The sequence below is a fragment of the Pteropus vampyrus genome, unplaced genomic scaffold (assembly GCF_000151845.1).
Source record: "Pteropus vampyrus isolate Shadow unplaced genomic scaffold, Pvam_2.0 Scaffold46, whole genome shotgun sequence".
Taxonomy (NCBI): Eukaryota; Metazoa; Chordata; class Mammalia; order Chiroptera; family Pteropodidae; genus Pteropus; species Pteropus vampyrus.
Window position 1 is genome coordinate 7162671 of NW_011888827.1, and position 27243 is coordinate 7189913.

At 40.3% G+C, this 27243-nt stretch overlaps 1 protein-coding gene across 8 annotated transcripts in view; it reads right to left on the reverse strand.

Moving 5' to 3' along the window:
• VTI1A (vesicle transport through interaction with t-SNAREs 1A) overlaps positions 1-27243 on the reverse strand; it is a 333273-nt gene that overhangs the window by 64902 nt on the left and 241128 nt on the right. The window lies entirely within an intron of this gene.

The following is a 27243-nucleotide window of genomic DNA, read 5'->3' on the forward strand; positions in this document are numbered from 1 at the left end:
CTAATTAGGACTGTCCCATCGTTTCCCAGCTATGGCTCTTAGGGACACCAGGATAAATGGAAGAAGATGACACTGTATTTATTAACCTGGACTGAGAAATATCCCCAGCCGGATGAGGAGCAACATGATTTTTAGAACATGGATGTAGTAGAGGCAGTGAGTTCTATTTCACGCACAGTTATCTGAAATTCTATACCGTGATAATCTTTGTTTCAAACGGAAGTTAAATTCTAGAGTCTTAAAGGAAGTTGGCTCAAGGGTGCTCAGAAACGCGACTAATCTGTTTCCAGATGTGGATGCCCATTTTTCTGTGTGTAGGAAGTGTTGACCAATGGCTAGATGTTTGGTGCTAAGCTAGGATAGGGAAGGGAAAGTTTTTGTAAAATCAGATGTGAGTTAACATAATTTCATAGATAAGAGCCGGGCCTCTAAAGACTGGGTTCACATCCTAGCTCTGTCACTTGCTACCCGAATGACGTCGAGCAAGTTTCTACAAAGTGAATGCAGCTTCTCGGCTCCCTTAACAGCCTTCGGGGTCAGTCTGTCATTTGTCTGGGTTCCTTCCAAGGCTCTGAGGAAGTCCCTAGAAATATGTTCACTTCATCGAGTATCTTGTACAATTTGTGAAAATAGGAAAAATCAATGGTAACCCGTTAGGACCACTGTTTTCTCTCGACTCCGACTTCTCCTTGTGTTGGGTAGCACTGGAGGGACCGTGGACAATTCTGGGATCCAGCTAAGAGAAAGCTGAGTTAGGGATGATTTACTTTGGATGTAGTGGGATATGTTTATATGTTTCAGTCATTTCTGTGTTCAGTTAAATTATTGCTAGCTGTCCTGGGCTGGGCGGCACATCTGGTGTCGGGACTTGAAGGGGCAGGGTCAGAGGTCATATGAACATGTCTTAGAGCACCTGGCATTGAACCTATGTGGGGGGAAGAGAAAATAAGTGTATGGAGAGCCACAAGCTGGTCTGCAGAAAAAAGTAATTCCAAATCCTACAGTACATACCTAGAAAAAAGTGAGAAATATTTTCCTTTGACAACCGTCTTAAAAATTTATATGACACGACTAATACTGAACTATAAAGCAAAAAGAAGTTTAAAAAATACTTTCAATAATAAAAAAAACAAGCTTTGCTCAGCCATGTTAGAGAAAAGATTGAAATATCTTTCTATTCTCTCCATAGAAAATACCACGAAATAATTGCCGTATGAAGAAATGACCAAAATATATAGAGAAAAGAGTATTATAACTACGTATCAAGCCGTCGATTAGTATAATGATGTGATTTTTCTGGACTCTGTGGCGTAGGTAGTATTGGCCCGATTGAAAATTTTTGTTGTACTTTCTTTTCTTGACCTAAACAAACATTAACTTTCGTAACTAATTTTGAATTTAACCTCCCGTCATCGAGGTTACTGAGAGGTTACTTAAACCATACGAGCTTCAGATCCCAGAAACCTGGATCTGCCCTTGGATATCTCAGTTTCCTGTGAGGATAAAATGAGATGAATTATGTAAAGTGGCAGCCTCTGCAATGTAGCCCGTAGTGAGATTTTAACCCCATAAATACAGGCTTTTGACAAGAGAGTAGAGGTTGAATTGGAAGGGGCAGAGAATCGAGGTAGGGAAGCCAACTCTGAGTCCAAGCTGATGTTCTAGACCAGAGAAGATGTGAGCTTGATTTTAGCTTCCTCTGGTAACGTGCAACAGACATCGATCTCTCTGCTACGAGGCTAACCGTATAAAACTGTCACTTTTGAAGTTTGAAAATAATTGAGTTATCACCAATTTCTTATGGTTCAAATGTTTGGGATACAAGAAATTCAAACCAGCAAAGGAAAAGCGCCTTTTCCCTTCGTGAGCATATCACGTCTCTTTCCTCTCACAGGGCAGGTCCCAACATTTCATCTGGATTTCTTCAGAGTGTTGCAGACTTGGTGTTACAAATTTCTCCTGAGGCTGAACAGGGGCTTCATCTGTATTTGTAAAATATTAATTCTTAAGCTCGAGTTGGGAAGAAGGATGTTCATTATCGTACATCCTATATTTTTTATTTCTGAAATATTTGACTAAAAACATATATAACGGAAGTTTTTTGTTGTTTTTTTTTTTTTTTTAAGAAGATACTCTTGTGAGACAATGGAGAGGCAGCAGAAACTTTGCTGTGGTAGGAAGTTCATGAATCTTGGGTTTGCCATGCAGAATTTAAAGCCAAACCTCCAGAGAGCCTGACTTTGCACAGACAGAGAGGGGGTCGAGTGTGAAAAAATCTCCCCCGCCTCCAGAGTATGTGGAACAGGGCGCTGGCCAGCTGGGGAGGAAGTGAAATGGCTCAGCAACACGAGTCAAGGATGTCGTCGCTAACAGTTAACGGTTACTACACATTGACAACTTGCAAGGAGAAGCCACATGGCATGGCAGGTTAGCTCGGTCCGCGCCCAAGCACACAGCCAGCCGTAAAGGGGATGGCAATCCTTTTCTTACAAATACCTACAGACGACTGATGAAATAATGAAATAAATAAAAAGATGACCGAGTGAGTCATCTCTGGCAAGTGGTAAACATTCTCAGGCTGACACATTTCATCTTGTGTAAGAGTTAACATGAATAAAGATGATTTGTGATGGGGTCTGCACATTGTTTCAGAGGAACGTTCATAGATTTGATGGTGGGATGGTAAATATAACCTCTGAGTCCCAATAATGTTCTGTTTTCCAGATGAGCTCAAGGCTTGTCATATTCTAGATGTGGAAAGCATAAATGGTATTATCTTTGTATATACAAATAAAAACCAATTCATTTTCCAAACATTTAACTCATTCAGGAAGATACACGCACACACACGAATAGATCCCAGCTAAATCAACAATGTTAGCAAAGCTCTTTTTGCTTATCAAATCAGGATATATTAGGTTCAATAAAGGTGCATGACTTATAAATCTACAAATAAACAGCAATTTTCCTAAGTAGCATTTTGATTTATCATCTGAAACTACATTTCCTGTTCGTTCATAATGGCTTTTTGTAACTTTCCCCTTAAATAAAAGGAAGCAGTACATTTGTGAACAAAAATATCTCAATAAACTGTATTCTCTAGGCTATAAAAGAACTACATTTTCTTCCTGGACAAATGATCACAGGACAGAAATGCTGACTAGAAACCTTTCTCCATGATATTTTTGAAGAAATCTCAGAGACCGTATAGTCTTACAGACTTGACATACTGAAAGGAGATCCGTATAAAACACCAGAATTAAGTCTACTTGTCATTTACTGCAAACCATTCAGCATCGTCTATTTCTGGATTATTTCAATCCACTTGTGGAATCATCATCTCAAATCCACCTGTCTACTTCACCATACTAGAAGGAGGAAAACATTCTGGGATTTCTTATGCCCTACGAACACAGCCACATCTCAAAGCTGGGTTTTAGGCTCCCCAAAGTCTCGTCCCCTAGCAACTTCGATAATCTGACCTGGCTATGAAGACTAGGAAGCTGGGGTTCTCTATCAGGCTGTTTACTTAACACATGTCACATCTAAAATAAGGACTGCTTTAGCTGAAAAAGCAAAGTCATTTATAAGTGTGCATTTATAAGGGCAAAAGTCAAGGCAACTGTGCTAACCACTTGTCAACTTATTTAGAGGAAATTGTGTAATCAACTTAACATACCAGTTAGCCTTTACCTGCGAGGTCAAGCTCAGAGTTCCTGTATGTCACCACACGGGCCTATTAATCACTGTTCAGGAAATTCCACATTTTTCTTTAGATTAAACTGTAGAAAGTGGAGTGCGAACAGAATCTAGAGTCGATTTCCTATTCATTTCTTTGTTTCTTTTGACTTGGGGTTGATGTTTCATGATTTAAAAAAAATTTTGACTCGCTTGCTACAGAATTTAAAATAGGCTCAAAATGATATATTTCAATATGCATTGCTAAAGGGGGTTTTATCGCACAAAGGTAAATCTAGGTATTTGATGGCTGGGTGCCAACTTACTGCTGTAGATTCCAACTAGAGATAGAAAGTGTTGACACTGTTGAACAAGTAACAGATCTTTCATTCCAGGAAAAAAAACAAGGATATAAGCTATTATATTTAAAACCATTTCCCCTTCTTTTTCATGCTGTCAAAAAAATTCAGATATGTGATTTTTGAAGATATCGTAATTTAAAGCAGGATTTTCTTTAAAAATGTCACCTTCAAATACCTTTAAAACTTTTACCCCAAAATGTCTTCATTTTGCTTTCATTTTTAAACAGCTTCATAGTTCATATATCATGCAATTTACCCATTTAAAGTATACAATTAAATAGTTTTTAGTATATTCACAAAGTTGTATGACCATCATCACAATCAATTTTCGAAAATTTTCATCCCCCCCCACAAAATCCCATATTCATAAGCAGTACTCCCCATTTCCCCTGAAGCCCTCTAGCCTTAGGCAACCACTAATCTACTTCTGTCTCTAGAGATTCACCTCTTCTAGACATTTCATACAAATGGATTCATAATCTTTTGTGTCTGGCTTCTTTCACTTAGCATGTTTTCAAGGTTCATACAGGTTGCATTAGTACTTCGTTCCTTTTTATCGCCAAATAGTAAACTTCATTTTATTTACCCATTCATCAGTTGATGAACATTTGGGTTGTTTCTACTTTTTGACTATTATGAATAGTCCTGCTATGAATATCCACGCACAAGTTTTTGTCTAAACATATATTTTCATTTCTCTTGGGTATATATGTGTACACACACACACACACACACACACACACACGTCCATATATACATATACACACCTAGGAGCGGAAATGCTGGGTCATATGCTAGCTCCACATTTAACATTCTGAAGAACTGTCACACTGCTTTCCAATGTGGCTATGCCATTTGACATTCTTATGAGCAGTGTATGAGAGTCCTGATGTCTCCATATCTTTGTCAACACTCGTCTTTTTTATGTTAGCAATCCTAATGGGTGTGAGGTGGTACTTCACTGTGGTTCAAATATCCTTTAAAGAAAACATTCACAGAGAATTTCTGTATTGCTTCCCCATTGCCGGTACTACGGCTGACAATCATTCTATGGTTGTGGTATCCTGCATAGCAGACAGGATGGAAAGAAGGGTAGGAAACATGAACATAAGAAGACAGCTAAGAGACTTGGGATGAACAATATTCTGAAGTTCTGTCTATTTTAAAACATAAAATGACTAAACCATTCTCGAAGGCCATTCAAAGCTGCAAATTCTTTTACTGCTGTTTGGCATCTTCTCTTCCTGATTTACTTTAGGAGAGGAAACTCAATCTTAATTGTAACGTACAATTTTTGATAATGATTAATTTTGCTTCTGAGGAGCCATTTGTAGCGACTGTTCTATTTGAGTAGCTTCCACGCTTACATTTCTACTTTCTGGGGGCTCGGACTCAGCAACAAGATAATCCCCCTTTGTGGATATTCCCACAGTTAACGCCACACACATCTGGATGGCAGTTCAATAGTCCACTGTTATTCAAACAATTTGTAATCACACATACTCTGTGTCAGCTAACAAGCCAGGGTGTATGGCTTTTCAGTATTCCGTAGCACGCAGCACGCACAATTTACAAATAAAATAAAAATCCACAGCAAAGACAACAGCACATTCTTCGTTGAATAGCTGAGTAAAAAGAGTGTCTCTGTTGAAAGACAAGACACCACTTGTTATTTTGACGGGGAATAAAAAGAGGTTCAGAAAACCACGTTTCATCTGGTAAGTCTCTTAACATGAGAAAGTCCCATATCTGTGGCACTGAAGAATCTGGGGCCATATGTTTCTTTAAGCTGAGCTCGAAGCAGAGATGGACAAACAACCACCAGCAGCACGAAATGCAGCTGACAAAATTCTACAGGCTCACCGGCCTTGGTCATGGTAGACTGGGGGTGCTGGGAGGATGGACACCTTCACCGCGGTCACTGGTTTTCTCATCACTTTCGGCTGGGGGATGTAGGGAAGGAGGAGTGGGTTCCACCCCCCAAGTGGCTGAGTAACAATTTTGGAAACAAAGGGTTTGATAAGGCCAGAGGAAGTGAAGTTGAGCTTGTCCTGAGAAAAAAAAGAACTGGGGACAGGCTCTCCACACGCAGAGCCACAGAGACCCCAGACAAGTCATTAAGAAGACAAGGTGGCAGAAACAGCATGCCAACCACCGATCATCACGGGATGGGGAGGTGTTGGGAAACGCAACCAGAGGTGCAGCTGAGCGACACTCCCCCGGCCCCGTCCGGCTGACAGCAAGGTGGCCCCTGACGCTGAGAGGCTGCACGCATCGCTGGGAATCCGGGGCCCGCTTGGAGCAAGCTCAGGCCTTGGAACACACTGAGGCCTCACTGTGAGACTATCCAGCCAGGTCACTGCTTAATTCCGCAAGACTCAGGGACCAGATGATAAAGCATTTCTTATCCACGCGGCTTTCCCTCCCCAGGCTTTTCCCACTGGCTTTAAGCCCACAGTGCCCTGACTTGGCTCCTTGGCTCTGCTGAAAGCTTCTTACTAGAGGACGGCCCCAAGTCCAAGGTAAATACAGCTCTGTCATCTTGTAAATTCAACAACCTTGTAATAAGACAACCATTAAGATCCGATCCAGGTGGCTCACAAGAGAAACTGTCACTGTTTAATCAGGTTGTACTAGGGAGAAAAGATTGGTTTCACATTGAACTTCATGTCTTGATTACTCTCTACCCACAAAATATTAATTTCTTTAATATTTCAGGTATCTAGTCATTTTCCCCCAATTCGTCAGGCATTCCTTGATGTGCCAGAAACTGTGCAGAATCCTGGAGATATAAGGAAAAGGAAACACAGTCTCTGCCCTCGAGAATGTCACGGCCTCAGAGGAGAGCCAAGACTGCACAAAATAATCTATAACATGGACTAATAAATGCGAGATGGGGGAGAGTGACGAGGCACAGAGGAGAGAATGGCTTTTCTGCCTGAGGGCTTGGGAGCGTCCCCAAGAGAAGGTGACATTTAAGCTGGGCCTTCTGAGATGAGCTCTACCTAGATGAAGGGAGGTCAGGCAGAGAGAACACCAGGGATGCTTCTGCCAGCGACCACTCCACTTGGCATGAGGCCGCCCCTGTAAGACAGTGACTCAGACGGGCCGGAAACCAGCTGAGGAATCTAAACTCCCTTCCCATACTCCATTCTCAGTATCCCGCTCACCCCAGTCATCGGCAAGGGAAAGAAATGGATTGTGGGGCACTGAATAACCCAAACTTCATTAACCCAACAGGACATTAATCCTGATCTCAGACATCTGTGGGCTTGCAGGAGGGCTGACACATCCATGCCTAGATCTGGCTCCTGGGGGCAGATCTCCATCTTGGTTCTCTCCCCCATACCCATGGGAAGGCAACAATTCTATGGCTCAGGTATCAAACCAACAATTAGGAGGAAAAGCTAAAAGAGCTGCAAGAATAATGACTCAGCAACAGAAAATCATCAATTTATAATTTTTTTTTTGATCTTCAAAAGTATGTCCTGAAAGGAAAGGCAGCCACAGACAGCTTTAATTTGCCAGATCACTGTAGGTCTCAGTGACCTTGACAGTCATCTTCACATGGATAAGTGCTCTTGTTCTATTTTGGAGGTACCACTGTGTTTCACACATAGCGGCTTTGCCTTAAGATCACAGAGCTGGATTGAGACCTTACATGCCGTCCCTGCCACCCCAGGGAATGCGGGCTCCTTGCTCACAATGTGCCTAAAATACTGCATGCCCTGTCTAAGGCATCCCAGGGAACAGAGAAGATGGGAAAGAGACTTTCAGAATTCAGCCTTATTATTTTGCTAGAACATTTTCTTTCAGTTCATTTTTTAGTTATCTCCTTATGGGACAAAAATGAATAATCCACATCTCATTGGAATTTTTCCTTTTAAAAATAATTGTCAACTATTGAGCAGGCTTCTCCTTTGATCATGATGGAATCACAGAGCTTCAGGGTGGGAAGGAGCCAGACAAGTCATCTAGATCCACAGCACATTTGTTGCCAATATCCTCTAGGATAAGCATCTTTGACAAGTATGCAGGCATCGTATATATAAATATTCCCACCAACATCATCTCACTACTCATTTTCCACTCAGGGCAGCTCATTCAATGAGAAATTTCTCTCATCCTAAGTCACAATATGTATTCCAGTAATTTCCACCCACTGTTGCTAGGTCAAACCTTTGGGGTCACAGCAACAGGTCTCATCATTTTTCTACGGAACGATCCTTGTGAAAATTGAAGAGAATTCATTATGTAGTATTTCTCACCATCTCTCACCTCTGAATGCACCCTAGGTTGGAGAAATGTCTCCAATTTTGGAATTTAGAACAGATTTTGGTTTCTTATCAAGGGAGTTGATTTTAAAGTCATGCCTTTCCTAACACTCAATTTCTGTTTTAACTCTGCTGTTTATCCCAACTAATATAACTTTATTCCTCTATTCATCCCTCTAATCTAGCCATTCAGCTTTCTATCCACCCATCCATCCACGTATCCATTTACCTACTATCTATCTATCCATCTGTCCGTCCGTCCACCCATCCATCCATCCATCCTTCCATCCATCCATCCAATACTTATTGAGAATCTACCATGTGAAAGGCACTATTTTAGGGGCTGAGTTTGAGTAGTGAACAATATAAACAAGGTGTCTGTCCTTGAATAGCTTACAATCCAGGGGAGGCATTTCATGATAATCAAGTAAATAAACGAAGACAGAGAATAAAGTATAAGATTATTAGGTAAGGTGGACAGGGAAAGCCTTTTTGAGGCGTGACATTAAACTGAATCCTGAAGGAGAAGAAGGAGCCATCCAAGTGAAGAACTAGAGAAAGAACATTCCAGGAAAATAAAATAGCAAGGGCAAAGACTGAGCAAGTTGGAAGAGAAAGGATAATAGGAGATGGAGTTTGAGAGGCATGGAAGGGCCAGATTACATTTACATATACGTATACATATACATTCATTTGTTTGTTCGTTTATTTTAAAGTGCATCACTCAGATTAGAGTCACTTGTAAATTTACCTTGACCTGCTTGTAGCAATGGCAAATTAAATTTGTTGATTCCCTGGCTCTCTGTGGTCCATGTATATGTTGCTTTTCTCCATAATTTCAATTAAAAAATGTCTTGCAATATATCAGTGGAATGCCATAGAGGACTCAATGACCAGAGTGACAAAATATTAATTTCAACTAAATTGCAGGATTCCTAAGCAGTCAAGGAAGAAGAGGGTATTTAAACGACAAGTCAATTCACGTAACTCAAGAACAGGCTTTGTGTGTTTTAACCAATTACACCTCCTCCTCTAGTTTTTAACAGCTTTGTTTATGAAGCTCATATTGAAAATCAAATGTTTATTACCATTTTTTGAAGGTGAGGTATGGAACTTGGCAAAGTATTGATTAATAACTCGTGGATGGCTGGTGTAGGAAAACCAGTTTTGAACTCAGCTGTAAACAATGCATCAGCACAGTGTTTCAGCTTTTTGTAGGCTCAGAGCTTGCCAATTTGTAATTAGTTGCAGATTTTCAATTACTTCTCGGCAAACAAAATAGTTTTATTTGCACTGTTTACTTAGCATTTAATTTAAAAAGAATCCAATTGATTACTTTTAAAGACAATGAATTTGGAAGTTAGGGATAAAACAGACAAAGTTTTGAGTAGCCCTACATCTGTATTTTTGTTTTAAGTGATATCAGGGTACAGAACTTGGCCTAAATTCAATCAACTCTATCACACAATCCCAAAATGCCTCCTGTGCAATTTGTCAAAAAGAAGATTTTTGGCAACTGCATATAAAACTCTTGAGATTTGTAATGAGGAACATAATCTGAGGAGGAAAAAAAAGCAAAGTTGCATTTTCTGCTAATTGAAACTGGTAAACCACTGTGGGTAACTTTAAATTCAATAGAAGATCAAAATAATTATGATTTTAAATGTTGGTCCTAGTCACTTTGCATCAGACTTGTTCTTGCCCATACTTTTTTCCCGGGAGAAGAAAATTCAAGTAATTCAACAAAATATTTATTGAGGATCTAAACAGTGGTTGGAGCTAGAGATACTATTTAAGGAGTGAGGAAGGATGTCTGCCCTCAAGAAGATCAGTGTTTAATCTATCTTTTGACCCAGCAATTGCACTTCTGGGTATTTACACGAAGAAAACCAAAACAATAATTCGTAAAGATCTATGCACCCCTAGGTTCATGGCAGCGCTATTTACAATAGCCAAGATATGGAAACAATTTAAATGCCCATCAACAGGTGACTGGATAAAGAAGTTACGGTTCATATATACAATGGAATATTACTCAGCCATAAAAAAAATGAAATCCTATCCTTTGTAACGACATGCATGGACCCAGGTGATTACGCTGAGTGAAATAAGTCAAACAGAGAAAGATAAGTACCATAAGATTTTTCCTACATGTGGAATCTAAGGAACAAAAAGAACAAACATATCGAAACAGACCTACTATTATAGAGGATAATCGGGTGACAGCCAGAGGGGAGGGGGGTGGCGGTCTCAGAGAAAGCCATAAAAGTTTAAAAAAGTACAAATTAGTAGTTGTTAGAGGGTCACGGGGATGGGGAGCACGGCATAGGGGATGCGGACAGCAGTAAGGTAACGGCAGTAAGGAGAGCCAGAGGGAAGACAGAGTCCTCAGGTGGATCGTTTCATAAACCATATAAACGTCTAACCAATGTACTGTATACTTGAAACTAACCAAAAAATATTATGTACTAAAAAAAAAAAAAGATCAGAGTTTAGTGGGGAAGTGATGGAGCTTTACAAAGCACCTTATTAAAGACCGGGAGCGATAAGGATTATGATAAGTAAAAAGCTACGGTTTAGAAAGAAAGAAGGATTTCATTGGGACTAGCAGATCAGAGAAGATGAGAAGGTAAAATGCAGTAGATGGTGAAGGAGGAATGGATCCCTGCAGTTGGGGGAGTAGAGGGATACTTTAGGGAGAGGGAACAGGGCACATAAAGGCATGCGAGCGTGCGTATGCACCTTGGTCAGAGATGCACGAGCGGTCCAGTGGGGCTGGATCGATATGATGTATCAGGTGAAGATGGGAGTGAGGACAGAGGGAGTTGAGGAACAGACTGCAGGTGGCCTTGGACAGGATGGTAAGGAGCTTGAACCCTGGTCTAGAAGTGGAAAGGAGCCAGCAAAGGCAGGGCAGTGACCCGATCAGACCTGATCAGACGATCTGTGCCTGAGAAGACCAGCCAAGGAAGAAATGGTGTCTAAAAAGGGGTGGGGTCATTAAGAATATAAATGGGAAGCGATCTGAGGTATTTCAGATGTGGAATCAATAGAACTTAAGGAACAAGAAGACAATAGGAGTAAGAAAACATGACGGGTCCGCGCTGATTCTCAGGCTTCCGTAGATGGTAATGACATTATCTAAGACAAAGAACCCAGGAAGAAGAATATTTTGACAGGGTAAGAAGAATCTCACACACTCACACACACACACACAACCAGAAAATGCTACAGTGAAACACTATGACAGACCTCAAAAACATTATGCTCAGTGAAGGAAGTCAGTCATAAAAAGGTCACTTATCATATTTCTATTTAGGCGAAATATCCAGAAAAAGTAAATCCAAAGAGACGAGGCTAGGAGAATGGGAAGTGACTGCTTAACGGGTATAGCGGTTTCTTCTCGTGTGATGAAAATGTTTGGAACTAGACAGAGGTGACGGTTGTATAACACTGTGATTGTACCAGACGACATTAACGATGCACTTTAAAAGAGTTAATTTGATGTAAATTTCACTTCAGTTAAAAAAAGATAAAAAGAAAAGCAAACAGGAACAAAATTGAAAACAAAACCCAAAACACACCAGGGCAACCCATGGAACCTTGTATTCCAGATTTGCATATACCAAGAATCTCCTCTTAACCCCAAAGAATACCAGCACAGAAAGAAAGGGAAGCATGGGAGTGCCCATTCTCTGCAAGTAACTGTCTTCTTCGCTCCCCGTGAACACACTCCTTCTTACCTGTTACTGTGCATTTTCCTCGGAAGGCCTGGGCTGATAGCCTCGACAATATTTAATTTGCAAAAACCTTATTCTTTGCAGGTAAATCTTCTACTTGGGGGCCATCCACCTTTACTATGTCAAACTCTGGCTGACCCGGTAATGTGAGTAGTCAATCTGTCATGTGGGAGACATATTAGGGGAGGGGAAAGAAGCAAAGCACAAAGAGAGAGGAGCATGTAGGTCAGGAAACAGTAAGGAAAACTTTCTGGCATTCATATTGGTCATCAGTAGCCCTGGGGGAATAAAGGGCTCCCTGATGCTCAGTGCATCATCAGGAAGATTAATTAACATTTGTAAAGGCCACACACAATGTGAAAGGCCCAGTAACAGATCGCCAAAAGCTTGAATCCCTGTTTTCCAGAAGGGTCACAAAACAGGGAACAGAAAATATTCCCTGGAAGACGAGGCTGGATGACCTCGGCCATGAAGAACATTGCAAAGAAACGACTGGGCTTGTCTGGGACTCTCTTCATTCTCGGGTTGAATCTGATCTGACAGATGTGGTGAGTAATTAAACTCTTGTCCATTCATCGTCTGAATGCTTGCACTGCCCAGAGAATGGGGCAGGAATAATGAGAGGCACAGCCCTCCTGGGACTATTCAGGAGTGCTCAAATTTGCATGGTCACATGAACCCGAAGGAAGTGGATTATGCTGGCTGGGCCAGGAAGTGGAGACCCGCAAAGCTTTCTGATTTGCATAAATCTTAGGGCTGGAAGGCAGAGAGGCTCGAGGGCTCTCAAAAAAGGCCAGGTGTAGCTGCTTTTCCTTGAATCCAGTACATTTTGGGAGCTAGATGCCTACTCACAAAGGCTGTATAGTAGGAAATTTAACTTGTGATGTTATTTGCTCAAAAGTTTTGTCACTATGTGCCATTAAGTTTCCAAAAACTATGATTTTTACAAGCGAAGTCTCTACACAGTCTTCTAATGAATAGGTTTTTTTTAATTACCTTGAAAAAAAAGGTGATTTGGTAAAGAGTAATGCATTTTATTATGATTACTGCTGTCAAATAATTTCTAATTGTGTGACAAGGTGCTTAAGTAAAGAACTGTTTATGGCTTTAAAAAACTGTTAATGCCTCTCAGAAAGGATTACTTTCTTTTTAAGTTTCAAATGAAGGCTACCAATTAATTAATCCATTTACATAAAAATGTCTTGGATCAGCTACCTGCAAAGATAAAGGGCGAAATCTATCCTCTAATTGAAAAAAGAAAAACTGCTCTAAAACACGCGGTAATGAACATATAGAAGTACTCTACAAAAAGCAAATGGAAGTCATTAATTAAAAACAGAAATGTCAAAAGTTTCATTTTATTCTATGCAATTTTAAAGACATTAGTGATGTCACATACTTTATTGGGTAACTTTTCTTTGAACACGGCTTTCCATCTACGCTTTCACTCAATTACCTACCTGATGGTTTTGGGTTGGCTGTAAATCTCCCTTCAGTTCCCTCCCCACATGTAGCTAACTTCATGTTATCTCCCGGAGCCACAGACGTCAGTCAACAGAACTTGGTTAAAGCATTCCAACTTTTGCTCCCTTCAGTTCTGGACGAGTTCTACACTTGATACAAACAGTGATTATAGACCCAGAAGGGAACAAAGAAGGCAGATATTTACTAGTGAAAAACTGAAGTTCCTTAACCACTTTAATATATATAATCAAATGGAAATTATACATTCCCCAGACTAATTATATATAATTTCTTGGCATTAGGTATAAATTATTCAGACTATCTCGGGGGAAAAAAAATAAAAAAGATTCTTCTTTCTAGCAGAATTTCCATTGTAAGCTATATCTCACAGCAAATTCCATCTTTCTAGTATCTCCTCTTACGTCTTTGATGACCTAAGTTCGTTTTCCCAAGTCGTTCCCAAGTTAGACGCTGTGCTGCCATTTTTTGGAATCTATCTTTTCATGGTCACTTACTGGACTTATTAATATGGTGGCTGAGTAAAATGCTGAGAAGAAAAGTGGAAAGGGAAGGGGAGAATAGAAAAGGCGAGGAGACGAAGAAAGAAGGAGAAAGCGGGAAGAGAGAACTTGGAGAAGAGGGGGCAAGAGGTTAAAAAAAATCCTAAACATACAAGATGTGATAAATAGAAAGAAAAACGCTCTGTCTCAGAGACTGATAAGAAATGAACTGACAATGTCAACAGGTCACCTGTCAAAGGGGTTTCATGTGCTGGTGAACTGGCAGGAAGTGACACTTAGGCACGCTGGCTCCATACCGTCCCTCTGCCTAAATGAATTTAAAAGGACCTCTTACAGTTGCTCTTTTGGACTGACAGGTTCAAGCTGCAAAGTGACTATCAATTGGCAGGGCCTTCCCTCTGCTTTACAAAGGGGTGCCGAGGGCAGGAATTACCAGTAAACTCTGAGAGACACATTCTCACAAGTAGAAATGAAAAACTCAAGTGCTACTAAAGTTTTTAAGGATGCAGAGAAATAAGGGTCACAGAACGGAAGAAATCTATGGTCACTGGTAGCCGTAATCTCTCGTTTAACAACCCCATTTCCACCCTTAAAATAATTCAAATAATTCATGTGTTTTTCTACGGAGCTCAGTGTGATTTGTACAAACGGTTAGCATTATTTTCATGCCTTGTTGGTGAAAAATGTTTTTATTTTTATTTGTATTTTTTTCTAGTCGATGAGACGCAGGTCTGGAGAAGTTAAATAATGCTGGGAGAGAGGTCCTGATGCAGGGCCTCCTGCATTGGAGGTCACTACGCCCCACCCTTGACCTTGGAACTTTCTGGGGGCGTATCAGGTTTGCTACCCACAAGAGGGGTAGAGGAACTCTCCAGAATCATACCCGTACATGACCCTTGGCAGTCACCACTACAGACCTGAGAAGGCACCGTCCCCTTTTCTAAGCCTTCGTAGAGAGCATTTTATAGGTTATACAAAGGATGTCCAGCCCACTGTCAGCCAATTTTCAAATGGAGTGTGGACCTGACTGCATTTTAATTGCTGTATGTTTCCATTAATAGCAATGTCGCACACCACAGAAGATGCTATTCTTCTATCGCTTGTGACTTGTGAGAGGGTATCTTTGTATCGATCCCTTGGAAGTATTCACCATTCTGTGCTTTTTCCCATTACTTCTGCTGTATATTTGGAATATGCGCAATGTCGCGGATGGAAAGTCTTCCTAAGATGTAACTTCTTCCCCTCGAGGAGTCTTAGCTTCTTCAACTGCAAGACTGAGACAATTCCTATCTTTTGGGATTGTTGATCATTCAAGATAAGTATATTAGTTGGCTCAAAAAAGGGCTATAATAAGTGGTAATTATCACAATTACTGTCACAGAAAAAGAAGTATAAGGAGTTGGTTAAAGCTATGAGAACAGCTTTATTTTTATATTTTTCTTCCCAGAGGTTGATACAGTTCAAGTCTGTTTGCATTCTTTCTGGTCTCTGCTGATATCAACACATTATTTAAAGAGTGTTAGAAAAGTTAATCCAAGAGAAACATATGCTTTGTGTCACTGACCTCTTTAAGTGACACCTTTTCATTAATTATTACCTTTCAGTGATAGTGCTGTGGCCAGTTTCCATTCCCTGGTGGCTTATGTGAGTTCTAGGATAGAGTGGTTTGGAACCTTTCTAGTCAAAGAGCAAAGGAGCTCTCTTTTTAAACTTTTAGAAACAAACAAACAAACAAACAAACAAAAACACCAAAAAACCAACCAACCAAACAAACAACCCCCTCCTAAAGGCCAGCATGATTAAGCTGAGAAGTCAGACAGACCCGGTTCCCAGACCAGTTTGCCTGCTCATGAGCGACATGATCTGAGTAAGTTGTTTCCTTACTTACAAAATAAAATAATAAAATCATTTATTGCTTAGGGCTGTAGCGAAGTATTTTAAAAATCCACTAATGTACAGTGCTGAGCCCATGCCTGGTACCTAGAAGTGCTCAATGAGAGGTTTCCATAATCACGTTACTATCAATAACCATAAAATTCCCATATAGGAGTCAGGGCGTTGGCACAAGGCAAGTTTATTGGTAGACGTTGTTGGAGAACACTAGGGGTAACCAAAGCCCCCGCTTACCCCAGATCTCCTCCCTATTTACATATACATGGTATAATTCTATTTCTTCTCTTCCATGTCAGGAAATAAGTATGTACTTGAAAATAGTCATTAAACTGAGCTCTTTTTGATGTATGTGTTTAAAAAACGTGGTGCTGACACCTGGGGTTATCGGCTTTTTTATTTGTGGAGACAAAGGTCATCTCAGACTTTAGTGATTGTGTATTTTCTGGGCCCACGTCCTGTGGACAAGCTCCTTTATCCCCATAGTACCCCACAGTACGCGGAGGCAGAACAACCTTTTTTCTTTTCATGAGATAGAGCAAACAGCCTGTGTTGTTCAGAAGGGATGTTAAAAGGCAATATCATTTCCGGACATTTCTAGTTCACTTAATAGTTGTTGATAAACATAAACCAGTTGTCACTCTGCAACACAGACCCATACGTCACCTACTTCCGATTTCATCAGCTGTGTGAGACATTCTCAATTTTTCTTCTTCTCTTCTTATTAGCAGATAATATTTCTGATTCTACTCAATAAAAACCTCACTAATCATCATGGAAATGTAAATCAAAATCACAATGAGATATCACCTCATAACTGTTAGAATGGCTTATCGGAAAGATAAGAAATGAGTGTTGGTGAGGATGTGGAGAAAAGGGAACCCTCATGCACTGTTGGTGAGAATGTAAACTGGTGTGGCCACTATGAAAAACAGCATGGAGTTTCCTCAAAAAAATTAAAAATAGAACTACCATATGATCAAGGAATTCTGCTACTAGGTATTTATCCAAAAGATATGAAAACACCAATTCGGAAAGACATATGCACTCTTATGTTCACTGTAGTGTTATTTACAATAGCCAAGATATGAAACAACCTAAGTGTTTATCGATGGATGATTGGATAAAGATGTGGTACATACATACAATGATATACTACTCGGCCATGAAAAAGAATGAAATCTTGCCATTTGTGACAACATGAATAGACCTTGAGGGAATTATCCTAATAAAATAAGTCAGAGAAAGACAAGTACTGCTATGATTTTACTTATATACGGACTCTAAAAAAACCCAAACAAATGAACAAACAAAATAAAACCAAAGTCATAGATACAGAGAACAGAATGGTGGTTGCTAATGGGTAAGAGGGGATGGGGGAGCATAGGAAACAGGTGAAGGGGTCAAGAGGTAACTTCCAATTATAAAATAAGTAAGTCATGGGGATGTCATGTATAGCATGGTGATTATAATACTGTAGTGCATATTTGAAAGTTCCCAGAGAGGAAATCCGAAGAGTTCTCATTACAAGAAAAAAAAAACCTGTAACTGTGCATGGTGACAGATGGTAACCAGGCTTATGGTGGTGATCGTTTTGCAGTGTATACAAATATAGAATCATTATGCTGTATACCTGAAACTAACATAACATGTCAGTCATACCTCAAGAAAAAAGAAAGAAAGAAAGAAAGGGGAGAAAGAAAAGCAAGAAAGACTATCTCTTTAAGCAGGGACTGGCTCCACAGAATCTGAGAAGTTGTCCTGAGTTAAAATTCCTTTCTCTGGTAAGTAAGACAGCTGGTGACTTTGAGTTCACACTGTTCCCTCAGCAGCCCATTTATGTCACAGATGTGTTGCATGCACAGTGTCAGGGCGGCTGCAAAATGGACCAAGGCATGCTGGGAGTGTGGAATGGACTCTCTGGGGCCCGAGGATGGTGGGGGTGGGGGAGCCCAGGATCCTTCTCAGGTTGGTAGGTCCTCAGGCAGCCAGGAGTCTTGAGAACTAAGGCTGACTTTTCATAAGCCCAGTTTTTAAAGACAAGATTTTGGATTCCTTCAAAAAGTGAATTTCACTAATCTGGATCATCAGGTAGGGTAGAAAGAGATTACAGAAATGGCATAGAATATACTCTTGTATCTTTTTTCCTTTCATTTATAAAAGCTTATTCTGAGGATTAAATTCTTTTCTTGCACTGTTAGTATTGTTATACTTGAGACTACTCTAGTTTTTTCTGCCCTGAACATGGACCACATTTGTTACTGTGACTTGTTAATTCACATGGTGTGTACTCTGAAATATAAACCACCCTGAAAACCTCACAACTTCAATATGAGGACCAGCTACTTAATGTTACTCTACTTATTTTGTGTTCTGTGAGACTGCTGAGTGAATAATGACTGCTTTTAGTTTATTTCCTATCATACTTTTTCACGGAAGCGACGACGTCAACTTCTTAGGAATTAGTGGCTATCCACTCTTCAGGGTATCATCAGCGAAATAATGCGGCTTCTCTCCTTGGAGACGGCAGTTTTATTCTGCTCCGTCTTCTCTCAGCAAAGATTACTGAAATGCCTACTGTGTGCCTAGTTCTAGGTGAGCTTTATAGAAGAGACCTGGAGGAAGGCAGGCTAAAACAGCACGAGAGCAGGCTAAGCCAAGGCATTCTGGTTTTCGCTGCTGTTGCTTCTTGGACCAGTTGAGATGAAGGACCGATATTTTGCTTTGGTGTTTAATTTCCAACCTATTGAGCACTGATAAGGGGTCCTATTCATGACCAGCATACACTCCTGCCACATGCAACTCACCATGTGTACTCAGCAGCACCTAAAATAGTTTATGCCCTGTTCAATAGACAAGTCCACTGACCATGCGCTTGGGTGTTGTGGCAATGTCAAATTGCTGTTTTTAAATGCCTGCTCTCAATTTCTATACTTATAATGTCATAGCATATCAGCAAACAGTTCATGGGCTGTCACCAGAAATAGCTCTAGACCAAAGAATGAATAATATTCAGTGCAACAATTTAAAGCTGGCACCCTGGTTCCAGTTTTGTGTCGTCCTGTCCAGATTCCCGCCATACCTCCAAACTCTGCTCCAACACACCAGCGCAAATCAGGACCCAGTCTGTAAAAACAAATTTAACTCCAAGATAGTTTGAGGCCCCTGAAACCCACGAAATCGTCTATAAAATTTTATATGCAGTTTTCTAGAGAGAAGGTCCACAGTTTTCATCTGATGTTCAAATGGGTACGTGGCCTAAATATGCTTAAGATAAACTAACTCCTCAACACTTTTTTTATTACCCAGCAACTCTAGTAAAAATTTCAACATATAATCACCTATGCTTCTCAGGAAAACACACACGTCTGAGGGCATTGTTGGTTTTATGAAGCCTCCCCAGCTCTGGTGACTGGGCTGACCATTTCCACGGTGTGTCAAAGCACTGTGTTTTGGGTTAAGAGACTGGGTTTGTCTACCAAAGGCTTGGAGAGCAACCGGAGGTTAACTCTTTTCAAGAAATAAAAAAAAATAAAAATAGTCTATGAGAAAAAAGAAAGTCTCACTATTCCTCAGCATTATGGAAGTATTCCCACATCGGTGTCTTAGGAGCCCAGAAACGAGTGAGGACATCTGACTTGGAAGGGAAGGATGAAAGGGTTGAGAGTGGAGGTAGGGTCTGGCTGGAGAAGTGAGCACTGGCTGTTATTAGTGTCCACGGGGGAGGGTGGAACCAGACGCCCAAGGGCAGCAGGACTCATGAGATACCAGGAAGGTGAGGCTACCATTCCAACACAAACAACCATTTAAGAGGGAATCTACCCCGAGTGCCCTGACTGTGGTCTTTACATACATGGAAAAGAACCAGAGTTCCTGGTAGAAATAGTAGATTCCAGGGTTAGGCCCGGAGCCAGGGGTATCCTATCCTGTCAGAAAAGACTAGGAAAATTATGTTAAGAGGTGACCAGAGGCAACTAGAAGGGGCTCCCATTGATCAGAGATGAGATATTTGAGTAGCAAAAAGAGTAATGAGTATAATGAACTGACGCATATGAAACAAATAAAACCCCTAATGTTTATAATAATATTCAACAATGAACAAACAAGCCTCATTGGTTACTTTTGGAGGTTGATGGTGCAATTCAGTATTCTGAAAATTGATAAACAAATGCAAAGAGGCATTGATGATGCTTTTCTTGTATGATTTGTATTTCAGAGTAATCAAATAGTTGGTAAGTTCTTCTTTCTATACAGAATAATAGTCAATAAATGCAGAAAGGATGATAGAAGTGAAAATCACCATTTTGTAACCTCTGATGGATACAGACGGTGATTATCAATGGTTACTAAAACTATTAGGTTAACAGGTAGATAGAGAACTTCATAATGAATGAATCAGGCTGACCATACCTGAACCCACTGATCAATCCTGACATCGATAAAAGTTGTTATGCCTCCTGATGTGATACGACTGAACCTGAATTTTATTGAGTCTTTAGAGCTAATGACTAATTTACAGGAAGTATGGAGGAGAGAGAAACATATTAAACTGTACAACGAGGATACGAGAGGCCAAATACATAATGCAGACATTTTTACAGGACAATGATCTGGTTTCTTCTACAAATGAGTACAATAAAAACAGCAGGAGGATCTGTAATAGACTAAATAGTCAGCAAAATGCAACAGGTACATATTTGGATCCTGATTTAAATTGCCCAGCTGTTTGTGAACGTTTGTGAAAAAATTAGGGAAAACTGAAACTGGCCAGGGTATGCGATCATTATTAAACTCGTTAGGTGTCATACGGGTATCGTGGTTAGGTTTTTTAAAAGTAATGCTATGTGTGCTAGAGCTACATAGTGATATATTTACAGGAAAAATCAGATATCTGGGATTTGCTTTAAAATACTCTAGCAAAACAGAAAAGAAAAAAGGAAGGGAAAGAAAACAAGAATGGCTAAAATGTTGGTAACTGTTAAAGCTGGACTGACTTTACTATTGGGATGTGTGGATTCACTACACTATTTTCTGTGTGTGTATGTGCGTGTGCATGCATGTGCAAATTTCTGTAATAAAAGTTTTTTGTTTTTTTAAAAAGAGACAATCTCACAGAAAATAAAGCGAGTAAGACAGGCGAGCTGATGAAAAACACAACCCTTATCTACTGAGTCTTTGAATTCATGCCCACATTTGCCCCAGCCCTGGGGTCAGAAGGAGGAAATGCACAGGTCGCAGGAGGGAGTTCAGTTTCACTGGCCTTCGTAGTCCGGGGTTACTAGGTGCATGGGAACTCATGGGGAAAGGGCCATTGTGCTGAGCCCACAATCCCCAAGAGAGGTTGGGGCAGCTTTCTGATTGGTGGGAGGACGTGGAGGCTTCCAGGATCCACTCTGGGAGAGGGAAGAGAGAGGATCTCAGCCTCGGTCCAGCATCTTCTTTAACCTCGTCCCCAGAGCAAATCCGAAACAAGTACCACCAGAACCATGCCATCTGGAATTCTATCATATGCTGCTGGCAATACGCCACGGCAAGTAATTCTCAGAACCGTAGATGACTGGCGTATCTGAAGGCCACATACATCTTTTCTTCACCCCTCCGTCTATCCTCTTATATGTTATTAATACATTTAAAGGACTGCAATTAATTTGGACTTGGAAAGGCTTGGTCAAAGGCAATAACACCGTACTTGATACAAAAATGACCTACTGGGACTTGTAATATCTCATGCCAGCTTTTTCCAATTAAATGACCACAACCAGCAAACAACTATTAACATGGGGACTGTGTGGGATACAAAGATATGCAGTGTCTGCACTGGTGAGCCGCAAAATGCTTGTAGGAGAAAAGGGCGGGGTGGGGGGGGGACCCAGTTTCTTGTATAAGTTCTTGAGACAAAGATGTTATTCAGATTCATAACCCTTTAAGCTCCTCCTAGGAATATTCCACAATTGCCACAAATGCAGTTGGAGGCTGCCTGGATGGGAACTGCATGTTAAAGACCTGTAATATCCACGTAAGGCCCACACGTGTCCTAAGCCCGAGTCAGGGGCTCTTGCTACTGTGCTCTCAGGGACTGCAGTGACCTCAAATGATGTCTTCGCCAGCTGAAATTATGCCTAAGTGCGCGCGTTAGTTTTTCTCTGAGGCCCTCCCACGTATTCAAATTGTACTTATTTTTGCACGATTAGCCCAGAGCACTGGTCTGTGGAGCCCTTGCTTCCCACTGAATAGCAGCCGTGCTTTCTGGGCCATGGGTCCTATCCCTGGGCAGGGAGAACCACGGACACCAAAAGTGCCCTGAGGACTCAGGCCGGCCTGCTGTGCGGGGCACACGCCTTTCCCAGGTGTTCAGCAAAACCCAGTGGGGCCCTTCAGTCCAGGGCGCTGGCCGGCAGAACTACGGTCCGTGCGGAACGGAGAATAAAGAGCTGGATGGAACTGCAGGAGGCCACCTGGTTTATGCCTCAGCTTCCTTCAGAAAACCCAACGAAAAATATCCCACTTCACGGGGCAGTTCGAAATCTGCGGAAGCATGCTGTTAACACCACTGCCAGGAGTCCTCAGTTTTCGATAAGGCCATGCCATGTTTGTAGCTCGGTACAAGCAGGCCATGTTCTCAATAGGTGCTTCGCTTCCGTCCCTAGTAGGACCACTGCCACAGCTGCAACTAACAATGACAAAACAAGGATGATGATGATGATTGTACCATCATAACATGTAGAGTTTTTGCTGCCTTTTGGGTCTTTACCTTAGCATTTATCATATAAGTACTACTGTTATCTCCAATTACAGATTAAGAACCCAAGGCACCGAGAGATTAAAATAACTTGCCAAAAGTCGCAAACCTAGTAAGTGGACGAAGCCAGGCCACCTGGCTCGAGAGCAGCAGTGGTGTAAACCACTGTGAGTGACTGCCTCTAATCATACTTACGAGCACTGACTCAGAATCGATAAAATCGTCCTTCAGCGAATTAATACAAGACCCCTCGTGGATGCCTGAAATCATGGAGAGCACCGAACCCTACATATACTATGTTTTTTTCTATGCATCTATATCTATAATAAAGTTTAATTTATAAATCAGGCACAGTAAGAGATTAACAATAATAAGTAATAACAAAATAGCACAATTATAAAAATATACCATAATAAAAGTTATGTGCATGTGGTTTCCCTCTTCCTGATAACCGATCTGATAACCTAGACAGTACTAGGTGACTAATGGGAGGGTAGCATATACAGACTGGATACGCCGGACAAAGGGATGATTCACAGCCCAGGCGGAATGGTGTTACCCACCATGGTGCACAATTGAAAACTCATGAATTGTTTATTTCTGGAATTTTCCATGTAATATTTTCAGACCACAGTTGACTGTGAGGAACTGAAACTGTGGAATATAGGGGGACTCCTATAATCCATATGCTAAATGACAACCTGAGTTACAAAAGCAAATGTTCAGATCTTGCCTGAGTTTATGCTCAGAATGGACTGGCTCATCTTCACCCTGGTTTCATATGAGAATCATTTGGAGAGCTATTAGAAAATGCTGCTGCTGGGAACGCACACCTAGAGATTCAGATTCCTTTGACCTGGAGTATGGCCTGGTCATCTGTATTTTTAAAAAGCTCCTCAGGTGATTCTCATGTGCAACCAGCGCTGAGAACCACTAGCTGAGACTGAGATATGCTTCTGAAGCACTTTGCAATATAAGCCAGGAATTAAAAGTTAATAAATCAGGTTACTCTCTTTCAAACAGAAAGCTCTGCATCTTTAATGGTGCAGGATGAGAGTTTACCAGAGACAAAGTCTCTTTCTTCGATAAGGAAACAGAGGACCCCTTTAACCAGCTTACTCTCTTAATTACGAACAAAGATCCATAATCTCACACTTGCAAGATGCCTTAAATGTCATCTGATTTCCCTCAGTGCCACTAGCATGTACATACACACACGCACACACCAATGCAGAAACCCCTTCTAGATTATCCTCCCAGATGGTCATCAAGCCCAAGCTTGAACAGTTCAATGACGAGATCTCACTCCTTCACAAGACAACACATTTCATTGTTGGGCAGATCAAGTCTTCTTTATCTGGGCTCAAAATTGCCTCCCTACAACTTCTACTTGTTTATAGCTCTGTTGTTGTCTAGAATAATAGCGTAAAGTCTCTTCTTCTTTCAAAAGAGTGTCCTTCAGCACATCATTAAGGCAGAGCATGGTACATTAGAGGGAACACAGGACTACACAGGAGCCAAGACACTTGGATGTGAGATCTGGCTCTGCCTGAGACTCTGACTGCAGCAGCTAAAGGCCTTCAGGCCTTCATGTCATCATGAGTATGAAAAACAAAGAGAATGAGAAACTGGTCTTGCATAATTGTCTACATCAAAAGTACAAGTCAAATGCTACAAATATGTTATTATCTTAGTAGATATTTTTAGGTATTATATTTTTATATGCGAACAATTCTTCTGTCAACTGAAATTTATATTGTATTTCCAAAGTTAGGTATATTCATTCTGCTGAATAACTATATTAATGACGGTACATGGAGCTATATTAATGATGCTCCATGATACCACCTATCTGTAACTTGCATCAGTGATTTAGTGATCGGAAATATAAGTCTTGCAAGATGATGTGGGTAACAATGTGCTGACGCTATCGTTAAGTCGTCTGACAGACAGAAGAAACAAAACTATGGACTTGAAATCAGAAGGTCTGGGTTAGAATCTGCCATTTATTCTGTAGGTGCCACTGAACGAGTTAGTTAACCTGTTCCCACACACACAAAAGGAGAGGATGATATCAATCTTACATGTGCTACTATGAGGACAAAATAAAATAATGCGTGTTAAGTACCCAGCAATAAATGTTGTGGATTCTGATTTCTGGGAATTTCACCATTACTTTTAAAAAATCAATCAGTGTTATGTGGTGACGGAAAGAAATCTAACTATGTAATATATATATGACTTACCGTTCAATTAATTGTACACTTGAAACACTGGATTTCGTTAACCAATGTCACCATAATAAATTTAAAAAAAATTACTCAGCGAAAACACCTTTAAAGAGTGAACTATAGTCTCTCTAAAGCAAATAGAGATGCTCAGTTATCTGGCTTCCACCTGGGTAGAATTCCAACCCTATTGTTAATTCTCTGTGCAACCCATGTATTTCACCTCTTAGGCCTCGCTTTCCTAATTTGTAAAATGAGTTAATTGGACAAACTAAGTCATTTTCTAGGTATGAATCTGGGACCACCAATATCCATATCGCTAATCAAACTGAAAAAAAGTTTTAAAAGTCAATTGATTCCTGAGAGCAATTCAATTATTCCATAATCCAAAAACACTATCAATGTAAAAACAATGTCTTCAATTTGTGAATTTGTCTGAAAATTGCTCCCTTTAGGAAGATCTATTTGTTTCCAACTCAGTTCGGCTAGCCACGTTCCCGAGGCGAGGTAACAAAATTTTAAAAAAACACAATAGACATGTACATTTCTCCAAAGAAGAAATACAATTAAGACAATAAGCATATAAAAAGATGCTCAACATCTTAGTCGCTGGAGAAATGCAAATCAAAACCACAATGAGATACTTCCTCACACCCACTGGGATAACTATCATCAAAAAGACAGACAGTAACAAGTGTTGGCGAAGATGTAAAGAAACTGGAACCTTTACACATTGCTGGTGGGAATGTAAAACAGTCCAGTCACTTCAGAAACAGTTTGGATGTTCTTCAGAGTACCATAGAGTACCATAAGACCCAGCAATTCTATTCTTGGTACACAGCCAGGAGAAATGAAAACATATGTTCACATGAAAAGCTCTATCTGAATGTTCACAGCAGCACTATTCATAATAGCCCAAAAGAGAAACAATCTAACTGCCCATCAGTTGACAAATGAATAGATAGAATTTGTATATCCATACAATGGAATATTAGTCGGCAATAAAAAGATATGAACGACTGACACACGGTACGACATGTATGAACCTTGAAAACCTATGCTAAGTGACAGAAGCCAGACATAAAGGCCACATATTGCATGATTTCATTTATAGGAAATGTCCAGAACAGGCAAATCCATAGAGACAGAAAGTAGATTAGTGGTTGTCAAGGGCTGGTGGGCAATGGGGAGTGACTGCTAATGGGTACCAGATTTCTTCTGGGGGCGATGAAATGTTCTGAAATTGTGGTGATGGTTGTTGCACAATGCAGTAAATATATTAAAAGCCATTAAAATGTACACTCGAAATGGGTGAATCGTACAATATTTAAATTATATCTCAATAGTTGTTAAAAACTCAATAGAAGCACGTAATCATTAAATTATAATGAGCAAGTATCGATTCGATTTAAATCGAAGTACAAGAAACATGTGTTTGTACAATAGTGTTTTATGTGGACAATTGCTTTACATGTTCAACTGCTTCAAACCCACTTTTGTATTTGGATCATTTATCAAGGAGGAGCTGAAATTTAAGGAAGTAAAATTCAATAAACAGGGCTATTGAGGCACACAAAATATATTTCTTTTATTTTACTACCTAGGATTGACTCAGCAGTGTAAAATGCCATTTAAAAAAAGAATGACAAAGTTTGAATGAGAAAATGTATTTCATCGTGGAAGATAAAAGTCTTCCCTTCTCTCCGGTGAATACAGGTTATTTCAGAAGCAGCAGCTCCTAATTATTCACTGTTGAAAAGCTAAAAAAAGGTTCATATTGAAAACAGTGACCTCCAGTTTGCACTGTGAATGAAGGCAGACACAAATTCTCATTTTCCTAGAATCCTGGTTGATAACTGAGTTGGGAAAAGCATGCATTTCTTCATTACAGTGCAGTGGACTGTTCATTTAAATGACAATAACCTGCATAAAAGTCACAAAAGCATTATCTAGCAGTTCCACTGTGTTGAAATGCATTATTAGTACTAACAATGCCAAATAGAGTAAATAAATGACTGTCTTCTTATTTTCGGCATTATTCCTGATTACTTAGCTTTATGAAAGGGTAGCATTATTATTAGTGGTGCATTCAACACCTTGGCCAACACTACTTGCTTGGATAACTCTTGAGCTGGAAGGGATTTTTAAATAGAGCTACATTCTTTTCTAGGTTATCCAAGGGTGAAAAAACACCCTCCAATTCAGTGCTTATGTATCATATGTTTTTAACAGAAAATATATGAAGAATTCAACTTCTGTTCACTACGTATGTGTAAAAACTGGATTTAAAGACCTCATTAAAGATAGCACACTTGTAATAGAGCTCATTTAAAACTGTAAAATTTAT